Below are 11,369 nucleotides of genomic sequence, written 5' to 3'. Positions count from 1 at the left end.
AAATAAGCCCCCTTTTTTTCTACTAATACACCACAATAAAATTGCTGTAATTTTGTTACTTCACCGCACAACGGCAAATAAGCCCTATTTTTTTCCCACTAATACACCACAAAAAAAGGCTTTAAAACATATAACTGTATCGCTGAACAGCTAATAAGCCCTTTTTTTCCACTAATACACCACAAAAAATGCTTTAGAACATATAACTTTACCGCACAACGGCTAATAAGATGTTCAAATATTTCCTAGTAATACACACTGTAAATGACTGTATCACACAGCACTTGCACCCCAATAACAAACAAGGTTTTCTGGAATTACAGAGGTATCATCTATTGCAAACCTAAAAGCAGCAGTATAATGGCAATTTGGATCCCTAGTCAGTGCAGCAAGGTATAATGGAATTGCTCCTATTACGCAGGCTATACACTCCCCTATTGGACCCTGTTCTCCTTTTATAGTGTGGAATAATTCTTCCCTATCCCTTTCCTACACTTCTAATGATCTTTCTCTGGACTTCTATTCAGCTAAAAAAAAAGTTTAAAGTCTTTTTTACCACTTTCCCTAGCGCCTGCTTACGTTTCTCCCTGCACTAAGTACACTGGAAAATGGCTGAATCCAAGATGGCTGAAGCTATTTATAAGGCTTGTGACATCACAGGGGCTGGCTGGCTGCTGATTGGCTGCATGCATGGTATTGTGGGTGATCCCTCGTTCCCAGAGTTCTTTGCTCCATGTCTTAACATGTGCAGCAGCCATTTTAGGAAAAAATGCAATTCGTTGCCACGAAGCGTGAGGAAATTCTGATTCGGTGCAAATCAAATTTTTCCTGAAATTTGGATTGACTTCCACTTTGTCAACTTCGATTCGCTCATCTCTAGTAGTAGTAGCAGAACATAACCAACCATGTGGCCAGTAGTAGTAGGCCACAGGTCTTCTTGGCTTCTGTTAGGCTCCATATTATTATTGATGACAGAGAGCTAGAGATTGTGGACTGGATGTCATCATCACTTACTGCTTCTCCCACTTAGACTCCTCCTCTTACTTTGCTCCATTGTCAGCTTTTGCAAATGAAATGTGTGGCCAGGAAAAAACTCTACCCACCCAGCAATCCGCTGGTATGCAAGCTTAACTCTAACCTGGTAAAGTTGCTGGTAATGCAATCACTGCCATACCACTTATTGGATCCTTCTACCTTTAAGGAGCTGATGGGGTGAGCTTAGCCACAATGGAGGTTACCTTGCCCCCATTATTTCTCTAAAAAAGCCATCTCTGCCTTGTATAGTCACATGGTGGAGAACATGGTGGAGACTCCATCATTAGGGGTACTGATCGGGCGTGTGTTGTCTTCCTGGTGCTTGATTTTGGGAGAAGGAGATTAGGGAGATTAACAAGTGGCTCAAGAAACTGGTGTAGGACAGACAAATTTAGGTTCCTGGAGAACTGGGCCAGTAGGCTACAGCCTCAATCATAGGGATGAGCAGTACCTTAATAGGGATGTGCAGCTGTTTTGGGGGAAAAATACAAAAACTTCTTACTTGCATGTATACTAATGCCAGAAGCCTGATTAATAAAACTGGGGAACTGAAATTAGTAATTACTGAGGAGGACTGTGACACAGTGGGAGTAACTGAGACTTGGCTGGATGATAGTCATAAATGGGCAGTTAATGTACAGGGTTACAGTCTGTTTAGAAAGGATTGTAAATACTAGAGAGGGGGAGGAGTTTGCCTTTATGTAAAGTCCTTTCTAAGGGTACTTTCACACTAACGTTTTTCTTTTCTGGTGTTGAGTTCCGTCACAGGAGATCAATACTGGAAAAGAACTGATCAGTTTTATCCTAATGCATTCTGAATGGAGTGCATTCCGTTCAGTATGCATCAGGATGCATCAGTTCAGTCCCTGTTACGTTTTTTGGCTGGAGAAAATACAGCAGCATGCTGCAGTTCTCTCTCTGGCCAAATATCCTGAACACTTGCCAGAATCCAGGATCCGGCATTAATTTCCATCGAAATGTATTAGTGCGTTTTGCGGACAAGAATAGGCAGTTATATTAAAGGCTGTCCATGCCGTTCTGCAAATTGCGGAACGCACACGGACGCCATCCATGTTTTGCAGACCGCAAAACACACAACGGTTGTGTGCATGTAGCCTTAATGGCAGGCGAACCTGAAAAACCTTCAGCTCATATTTGCAGCCACCAAATACTTGGTAGAAGTGCACAAATAGTCCCACAACATGGACAGTGACATACCAGAGGGATATCAATGACAAAAATTCCAACAAAAAATATGTATGGCCACGGGAGTATGGGCCTTAAAAATTAGGCATTCACCAGACATAAAAGAAATTCGGATTATGTGGCTCGAGGTACATTATGTGGTCAAAGGATAAAAATTTTACTGTAGGCCACTGGACTACAGGCCCCAAACATTAGGCATTCACCGAACAGAAAATATCAAATGATTATGTGGCCGGAGGTATATTACATGGTCAATGGATATCAATTTTACTGCAGGCCAGTACAAATACAGGTCAAATACATATGTCGAAAAGAACTAAAAATATTAAATTGGATTAAAAACATGGCTAATGCAATCCCCCCTCTTGAAAAAAAACCTAATGATAATATTTAAAATTCGATAACACGTGGTCGTCACTGGTGTTGAATTCCTCCGAGGCCGCCAAAATTATTCATTCAGCGTACATAAAAGAACAAGTAAGTATGTGACTGGAGGTAAATTACACGGTTATTGGATATCAATTTTCAAGCAGGCCAGTATACTACAGGTCCCAAAAATTATGCATTCAGCGTACATAAAAGAACAAGTAAGTATGTGGCAGGAGGTAGATTACACGGTCATTGGATATCAATTTTACTGAAGGCCAGTACAAATACAGGTCCAATACATATGTTTAAAAGAACTAAAAATATAAAATTAGATTAAAAACATGACTAACGAAATCCCCCCTCTTGAAAAAAAACCTAATGATAATAGTTGAAACACGTGATCGTCACAGGTTTTGAATTCCTTCCAAAACATTAGGCATTCAACGGATAGAAAAGGCCATTTAGGTAACTGTATTTACCTAAGACAGGGACCAATACTTGTTCTGGGTGGTGGCGGATATTTGTGGGCTGGCATGAGGAAATTCAATTAAAGGTGGCCGTCACAGGTGTTGAATTCCTCCGAGATCCATGCCTCATTAATTTTTAGAAATGTGAGGTAGTCCACTGGACGAGGGGCAAGCCAAGACTTCCATGACAAATTGTGCCAGCTCTGGCCACAGGTTAAGCCTGCACACCCAGTAGTCCAGGGGTTTCTTGCTTCTCAGAGCGTCCACATCGGCCGTTAACAGAATGTAGTCGGACACCTGTCGGTCTAGGCGTTCCCTGAGGCTGGATCCGGAGAGCGGCTCTCAATGGGTTGGTTGCAAGAATGATCTCATTTCCGAAGTGACCAACACATCTTCAAACTGCCCTCTTCTTGCATGCGCTGTTGGATTGGTACCTGCAACTGTTTCTCTGTGAGTGGAAATTCCTCTGCCAGCACCTGCAAAAGTAGAATGCAGCATTTCTCGAAGCAAGGCCTGGAAGTGCTGCATTCTGACAGACCTCTGCGATGCTGGTAACATGTCCGCCATTTTGTGTTTGTACCGAGAGTCTAAGTACTGTACGTTGCCACCCAGTACTGGTCCTTTCCCTTTATGCTTTTAATACGGGGGTCCCTCTTCAAACACTGGAGCATGAAGGCCCCCATTTGCACTAAACTGGAAGCTGTGGAGTGGCCTGGCTCCTGCTCATCGTCCAGGATAATGTCATCCTCGTTCTCCTCCCCCCAGCCACGGACAACAGCAGGGATATGAGAAATGTTTAAAGCATGCTCTTCTTGCTCCTCCCCGGCACCATCCTCCTCTGACTCCTCTTCAGACTCCTGTTTACCTGTGTCAGCTGGAGTAGCCACCCCTGAGAATTCATCCAGCATTGCGACTTCCTCATCTTCCTGCTCCTACTCCTCGACGGCTTGATCAATGACATGACGCAATGCACGCTCCTGAAAGAAGGCGTAAGGTACGATGTCACTGATGGCGCCCTGGCTGCGACTGACCAGTTTGGTGATCTCATCAAATGGCCGCAGAAGTCTGCATGCGTTGCAAATGATCAGCCACTGGCATGGTGAAAAAAAAACAAGATCCCAGAACCTGTCCTGCCACGGAGTTCGTACAGGTAGTCGTTAACTGCATGTTGCTGCTGGAGCAGCCTATCAAGCATATACAAGGTGGAGTTCCAGCGCGTTGGGCAGTTGCAAATCAGACGTCTGACGGGCAGGTGGTGTCGCCGCTGAACGTCAGCAAGGCAAGCCATGGCCTGCTGCAAGGCGTCCTGGACCCCGGGGTATTTGGCAACGAATCGCTGCACGACTAAGTTCAGGACATGTGCCATACACGGCATGTGTGTCATCTTTCCCTCTTTCAGCGCGCTCAGCAGATTTGCACCGTTGTCGCACACCACTTTTCCAACTGTCAAATTGAGTGGGGTTAGCCACTGATTGGTCTTTAACCACAAAGCTGAAAAGAGCGCAGGACCAGTGTGGCTCTTGGCTTCCAGGCACAACAGCCGCAGCACAGCATGGCAACGTCTCACCTGGCACGTCAAATAGGTTCTGGGGAGCTTGGGGAGCAGAGCGGAAGAGGCGGTAGCAGTGGAAAAGGAGGAGTCAGCCGAGGAGGAGACAGAGGATGGAGTAGAAGGAGGAGAAGAAGAGGCAGGCCTGCATGCAATCCGTGGCGGTAACACCAAATCCACACGGGTGCAACGGGTTGCATGCTTGACGGCCATCAGAAGGTTCACCCAGTGGGCAGTAAAAGTTATGTACCTTCCCTGCCCGTGTTTGCTAGACCACGTGTCTGTGGTCATATGTATCTTGGCACCAACACTGTGTGCCAGAGATACATTCACTTGACGCTGAACGTCCCATATAGCTCCGGGATGCCCTTCTGGGAGAAATATTTTCTTCTGGGGATCTTCCATTGCGGTGTGCCAATGGCCACAAATTTTCTAAAGGCCCCCGAGTACACCGGTTTATATGGCAGTAGTTGGCGGGCTAGCAGTTCCAACAAGCCGGCGGTCAGCCGTTAGGCAAGAGGGTTATCCGGCGTCATCATCTTTTTTTGCTCGAACATTTGGGCCACGGAAGACTGCCTTTTGCCAGATGAACGCGACGACAGCACGATGGAAGGTGGAGTTGAGGACAAATCGGAGGAGAGAGGAGAAGGAGAAGAGGCAGGACGTGGAGCACTAGGAGTGTGTCTTTGTGGGTTCTGACGGTGTTGCTCCCACTGGGCTCGGTGATGGGAGGCCAGGTGCCTTCTTAAGGTAGTCGTCCGTAGGTGAGTGTTGGGCTTACCGCGACTTATGCGTTGACAGCACAGGCTGCATATGGCAACACTATTGTCAGCAGCGAACACGTTAAAAAAAGCCCACACTGCGGAGCCATGTGCCGGCGTCCTGGGAGCACCAGATGTGACCGTGCATGGTGTATGGCTCGTTCCAGATACATTAGCAGTCTGCTTTTTGCCTCCTGTGCACTGTAAGTTCTGCCTGCTTCTCATCCTTCTCCTCTCTATCTGCTGCTACGTCTCTTCCTCTGAACTCCCCTCCTCTTCCTCTTTTGTGGGCACCCACGTGACATCCATAGACATGTCATCATCATCTCCTTCACCACCATTGACATTAGAGATCTCGGAGTAGGCAGCAACAGCGGGGACCACCCTCCTTGGGCTGATCTGGGTACTGTCATCAGACCGCTGGTTGGCGGCTGTTGCTACCTCCTCTTCCTCATCCGATGCCAAGAATGGCTGCGCATCGGTAAGGTCTGGGAATGGATGGGAAAATAATTCCTCTGACTCGAGTGGAAGGGCTATGGTGGTGGCGGCGTCTTTGGGGGTGAACACAGCATTGAGTGAAGAGGGTGCAGATAGAGAGGATGAGGTGGGTGCAGAAGCGGAAGGCTGAGTGAGCCACTCAACCAAGTCTGGTGCGTCCTTTGACGTAATCGCACGCACCTTCTGCAACTTCCCCCTTAGGCTCCGGCCTTGTGCACCTGCCCGACCCCTACCACCCCTGCGGAATGGCCTGCCTCTTCCTCTGCCTGTCATTTTCAAAATGACCCTGTGACAAAGTCCCTATAAAAGAGCAGTATTTGTGGAAAAAGGTATATCACACCCCTGCCTCAATCAATTTTTTGGGGGGGCAACTGGTATATCACACCAGCAGAAATTATTTGTTCCAATGGCGTTTGTCACTATCTGTAGCTGAGGTAACGCAGCAAAACCGCAAACAAATGCTGCACTACCCAAATGCACTATATAGAAAGTATATAATTGGTGTATAACACCCCTGCTTCAATTATGTTTGGGGGGGGGGCAACTGGTGGTATATCACAACAGTAGAAATTATTTGTTCCAATAGCGTTTGGCACTCTGTGTTGCTGCGGTAACGCAGCAAAACCACAATACAAATGCACTATAATATACTTTCTATGTTAGAAAGTATATTATAAGTATATTACACCCCTCAGTAAGTCACACCTATCGATACCACACCTATACCAGTCCTTAAAAGGACTTTTGTGGCCCTATTAGCTAGCGTTTGGTGTCCCTAACAGTCTGTCCCTGCTCCACACAGCAACCTCTCCCTACACTGGCAAAAGACTGAATGTAAAATGGTGGCCAGATCAGGTTTATTTATAAGGTAGGGGGTATGTACTTGTGCTGAAACATCTGAATTGGCTGTCCTGTACCACCTGATGGATGTATCATGGGCCAAAGTTCTTCACAATGTAAAAGAATATGGCGCCGGCGGACATCGCCGTATGTTCGCTCTTTCGGTGAATCGCGAACTAGCAAAGTTTGCAGCAAAACGACCGCAGTGCGAACCGCAAGGCCATCTCTAGTGATTTTAACTTCCTGGATATAGCCAAGCAATTCTATTACAGATAAGCAACTCCTTGCTTCTCAAATTGGGGTGAATAAGCTGTTTAATTTAACTGTTATTGGAATGTCCCCCTTGTTTAATAGGCAGATCTATTATGCATTGATTTTCAATTTGGGGTGAATAAGTAGTGTAATTTATCTGATATTGGGGTGTCCCCCTTGTTAAATAGATAAGCAGATTTATTACACCTGATTTTCAAAATGGGGTAAATAAGTAGTATAATTTATATGTTATTGGGGTATCCCCTTGCTCCATCATGGTTTTGCTTTGTACAATCACTAGAAATACATAGGCATTCTGCTGAGAACAGTGGGCTAGGCTGCATCAGGATAGGTCATTAAAGTACCATTCTTTATTGTCATGTTTCTGTTCTTAGCCACAGCACATAAAATAAATTAAACAAAATTGCCCCACATCAAAGTTAGCTTTCAGCCTTCTTTGGAGTTCAGAGCATATTAACTTTTATATTGGATAATGCTGATTCCATTTCCTCTGTGATTACATTATAAATAAAATTGTTGATGAATATATATTTGGGAATTTGCAAACATGTAACGCGCTGAAGAACAAAATATGTTTTGTTGCTTAGGGGATTTTCAGAACACAATGATAGCTTTAGATGCTGATTTCACCTAGGAATCAGGATCTAAGCTGCCTCTAAGCAAATCTTTTATAATGTAGACTGTAGACTAGTGATGATCAAGCATGCTCGGCCAAACACCAGTTCGGCTCGGCACATCGCGGTGTTCGGCTGAATACCGCGTGTGCTCAAGCGCCATGCTCGAGTCTCCTCCCCATACGTTTGTTGGCTGCTATGCAGCCAATAAACATACAGGTAAGTACTGCCACTCACTGTAATGCCGTGGCCATGTTGGTTACTGGCATTACAGTGATTGGCTGGCCGCAACGTGTAATCAGGTGCTATAAAGCACCCGATGACACGTGGGTCGGCCAGTCTTAGTCAGGGAGAACTGTGCTGTAGAAGGTACAGATAGTCTAGGGCAAAAAAAGAGGGTTAGTCAGCACCTCCCAGTGCGCAGGTGCACGCCGCCATGGCAAAGACCTAGAGGAAAAAAAAGGAGACAATGCGGCAGCACTCTGCAAATCAGACAAAGTACAACAATGCTTACAAAAATTATGATGCTAATACTACGCTTAAAAAGCGAGATGCTTGGTCAATGCATTTTGTACAAAACCATCTAAGCCCGTATGCCAAACGTCAAGGCGATCTCTGTTACACGGGTCCTAACACTAAATACTACCTGTTATGCGCCATAATGACCGCCATAAAATTCAGGGAGTGTTGGACCCACATGCATGCTGGATCCACTCTGCCTTTTTCCGTTTTTTGTGCCAAAATGGCCTCCATTACAAGGGATGCAGGTACCAACATGCATGCTGAGCCCACTCTATACCCTTCCTGGTGCTAAACAGCTTCCAATGAATGTAGTGAGAGCAGGCCACAGCTTTATACTGAAAATAATTAAAATCAGCCTATGGGGCAGACAGGCCTGCTCTCACTACATTCATTGGAAGCTGTTTAGCACCAGGAAGGGTATAGAGTGGGCTCAGCATGCATGTTGGTACCTGCATCCCTTGTAATGGAGGCCATTTTGGCACAAAAAACGGAATAAGGCAGAGTGGATCCAGCATGCATGTGGGTCCAACACTCCCTGAATTTTATGGCGGTCATTATGGCGCATAACAGGTAGTATTTAGTGTTAGGACCCGTGTAACAGAGATCGCCTTGACGTTTGGCATACGGGCTTAGATGGTTTTGTACAAAATGCATTGACCAAGCATCTCGCTTTTTAAGCGTAGTATTAGCATCATAATTTTTGTAAGCATTGTTGTACTTTGTCTGATTTGCAGAGTGCTGCCGCATTGTCTCCTTTTTTTTCCTCTAGGTCTTTGCCATGGCGGCGTGCACCTGCGCACTGGGAGGTGCTGACTAACCCTCTTTTTTTGCAGATTTACAATGCTGGAGATGTGGCACTCCAGCGAGTCGTGCACTCCTGATTAGCCTGTCTGCCCCATAGGCTGATTTTAATTATTTTCAGTATAAAGCTGTGGCCTGCTCTCACTACATTCATTGGAAGCTGTTTAGCACCAGGAAGGGTATAGAGTGGGCTCAGCATGCATGTTGGTACCTGCATCCTATGTAATGGAGGCCATTTTGGCACAAAAAACGGAATAAGGCAGAGTGGATCCAGCATGCATGTGGGTCCAACACTCCCTGAATTTTATGGCGGTCATTATGGCGCATAACAGGTAGTATTTAGTGTTAGGACCCGTGTAACAGAGATCGCCTTGACGTTTGGCATACGGGCTTAGATGGTTTTGTACAAAATGCATTGACCAAGCATCTCGCTTTTTAAGCGTAGTATTAGCATCATAATTTTTGTAAGCATTGTTGTACTTTGTCTGATTTGCAGAGTGCTGCCGCATTGTCTCCTTTTTTTCCTCTAGGTCTTTGCCATGGCGGCGTGCACCTGCGCACTGGGAGGTGCTGACTAACCCTCTTTTTTTGCAGATTTACAATGCTGGAGATGTGGCACTCCAGCGAGTCGTGCACTCCTGATTAGCCTGTCTGCCCCATAGGCTGATTTTAATTATTTTCAGTATAAAGCTGTGGCCTGCTCTCACTACATTCATTGGAAGCTGTTTAGCACCAGGAAGGGTATAGAGTGGGCTCAGCATGCATGTTGGTACCTGCATCCCTTGTAATGGAGGCCATTTTGGCACAAAAAACGGAAAAAGGCAGAGTGGATCCAGCATGCATGTGGGTCCAACACTCCCTGAATTTTATGGCGGTCATTATGGCGCATAACAGGTAGTATTTAGTGTTAGGACCCGTGTAACAGAGATCGCCTTGACGTTTGGCATACGGGCTTAGATGGTTTTGTACAAAATGCATTGACCAAGCATCTCGCTTTTTAAGCGTAGTATTAGCATCATAATTTTTGTAAGCATTGTTGTACTTTGTCTGATATGCAGAGTGCTGCCGCATTGTCTCCTTTTTTTTCCGATAGTCTAGGGCAGGGATGCTCAACCTGCGGCCCTCCAGCTATTGTAAATTTTTACATAGATGGTGTCTGCTGAGGACAGTTACATTACCTGCGCTACATCTCCTGTATAACGTTTGCGTATCCTAAATATCAGTGAAATTCAGTCTAATTTTTTCACTGTTGGTGAATATCAATGACATTCCCTGTAATTTTTTATTAGCCACTGGTGACAGCAACATTACCTGCGCTACATCTCCTGTATAGCATTTGCGCATCATAAAAATCTGTGACATTCAGTTGAATTTTTTTGTCGTTGGTGACAGCGACATTACCTGCACTACATCTCCTGTATAACATTTGCGCATCATAAATATCAGTGACATTCAGTCAAATTTTTTCCCTGCTGGTGGCAGCGACATTACCTGAACTAAATCTCCTGTATAAGGTTTGCGCATCCAAAATAGCTGTGACATTCCCTGTAATTTTTTATTAGCCGCTGGTGACAGCAGCGACAATACCTGCACTGCACATCCTAAATATTAGTGACATTCAGCTTAATTTATTTGTGCATACACTTACAAAACCTGCGCTACTGTATGTGTGACATACTTGCAAGTATATATACCAATTAATATGCAGAAGGCGAGCAGTAAGGGACAGGGAAGTGATGATGCTGCTGATGATGCACGCAGAGGCCGCGGCCCTGGTTGCGGTGAAACTGTGCCTGCTGCCAGAGCTCAAGAAACACACTCATCCAAGATACCTAGCTTCATGTCCCAGTTTGCAGGGTGACGCAGGACACCACTCTCGAAGTCACACCAGTGCTACCAGCTGGTCGGTTGGATTGCAGCATATAAATGTTCCAGTCAGTTAAGCACCCCCCTGTCTTCCACAAAGTCCAATCTTAGTAGCCAAGAGTCTGGTCAACAGAATCCTCACCCTGATCCTCCTTCCTCCCACCATGGAGAGTCTGAGGAGCTCTTTTTATCACCATGCCTTGATTTGGGCCTCTTGCCAAGACCGCTTGAAGAGGGACATGAGCAATTCGTGTGCACTGATGCCCAAACTCTTAAGCATCCACAGTCACAAGAAGATGACGGTGGGAAACGGCAATTAGTGTTTCACGAGGTGGATAATGATGATGAGACACAGTTGCCAATAAGTGAGGTTGTTGTTAGGTCAATCAACAAGTCAGGAGGATGACCAGAGTGAGAAAGTGGAAGAGGAGGTGGTGGACGATGAAATCACAGACCCAACCTGGGAAGCTGGCAAGCTGAGCGAGGACAGCAGTACAGTGGGGGAGGGATCCGCAGCACCGCAACAGGCTGGAAGAGGCAGTGAGGTGGCAATAGGGAGAAGGCGGGC

The 11,369-nt window shown here is 45.8% G+C and overlaps 1 long non-coding RNA gene across 1 annotated transcript; it reads left to right on the top strand.

The window, feature by feature from the left end:
• Positions 1 to 1,538: 1,538 nt before the first annotated feature.
• On the top strand, positions 1,539 to 11,110 carry LOC120988515. Its single transcript, XR_005776139.1, has 3 exons — positions 1,539 to 1,650; positions 2,059 to 2,061; positions 11,098 to 11,110. It is a non-coding gene; the product is annotated as an uncharacterized LOC120988515 (long non-coding RNA).
• Positions 11,111 to 11,369: the final 259 nt, after the last annotated feature.

The sequence above is a fragment of the Bufo bufo genome, chromosome 2, assembly GCF_905171765.1.
Source record: "Bufo bufo chromosome 2, aBufBuf1.1, whole genome shotgun sequence".
NCBI classification, from domain to species: domain Eukaryota; kingdom Metazoa; phylum Chordata; class Amphibia; order Anura; family Bufonidae; genus Bufo; species Bufo bufo.
The sequence above is the reverse complement of the archived record's forward strand: the minus strand, read 5'-3'. Positions and strand labels throughout refer to the sequence as shown.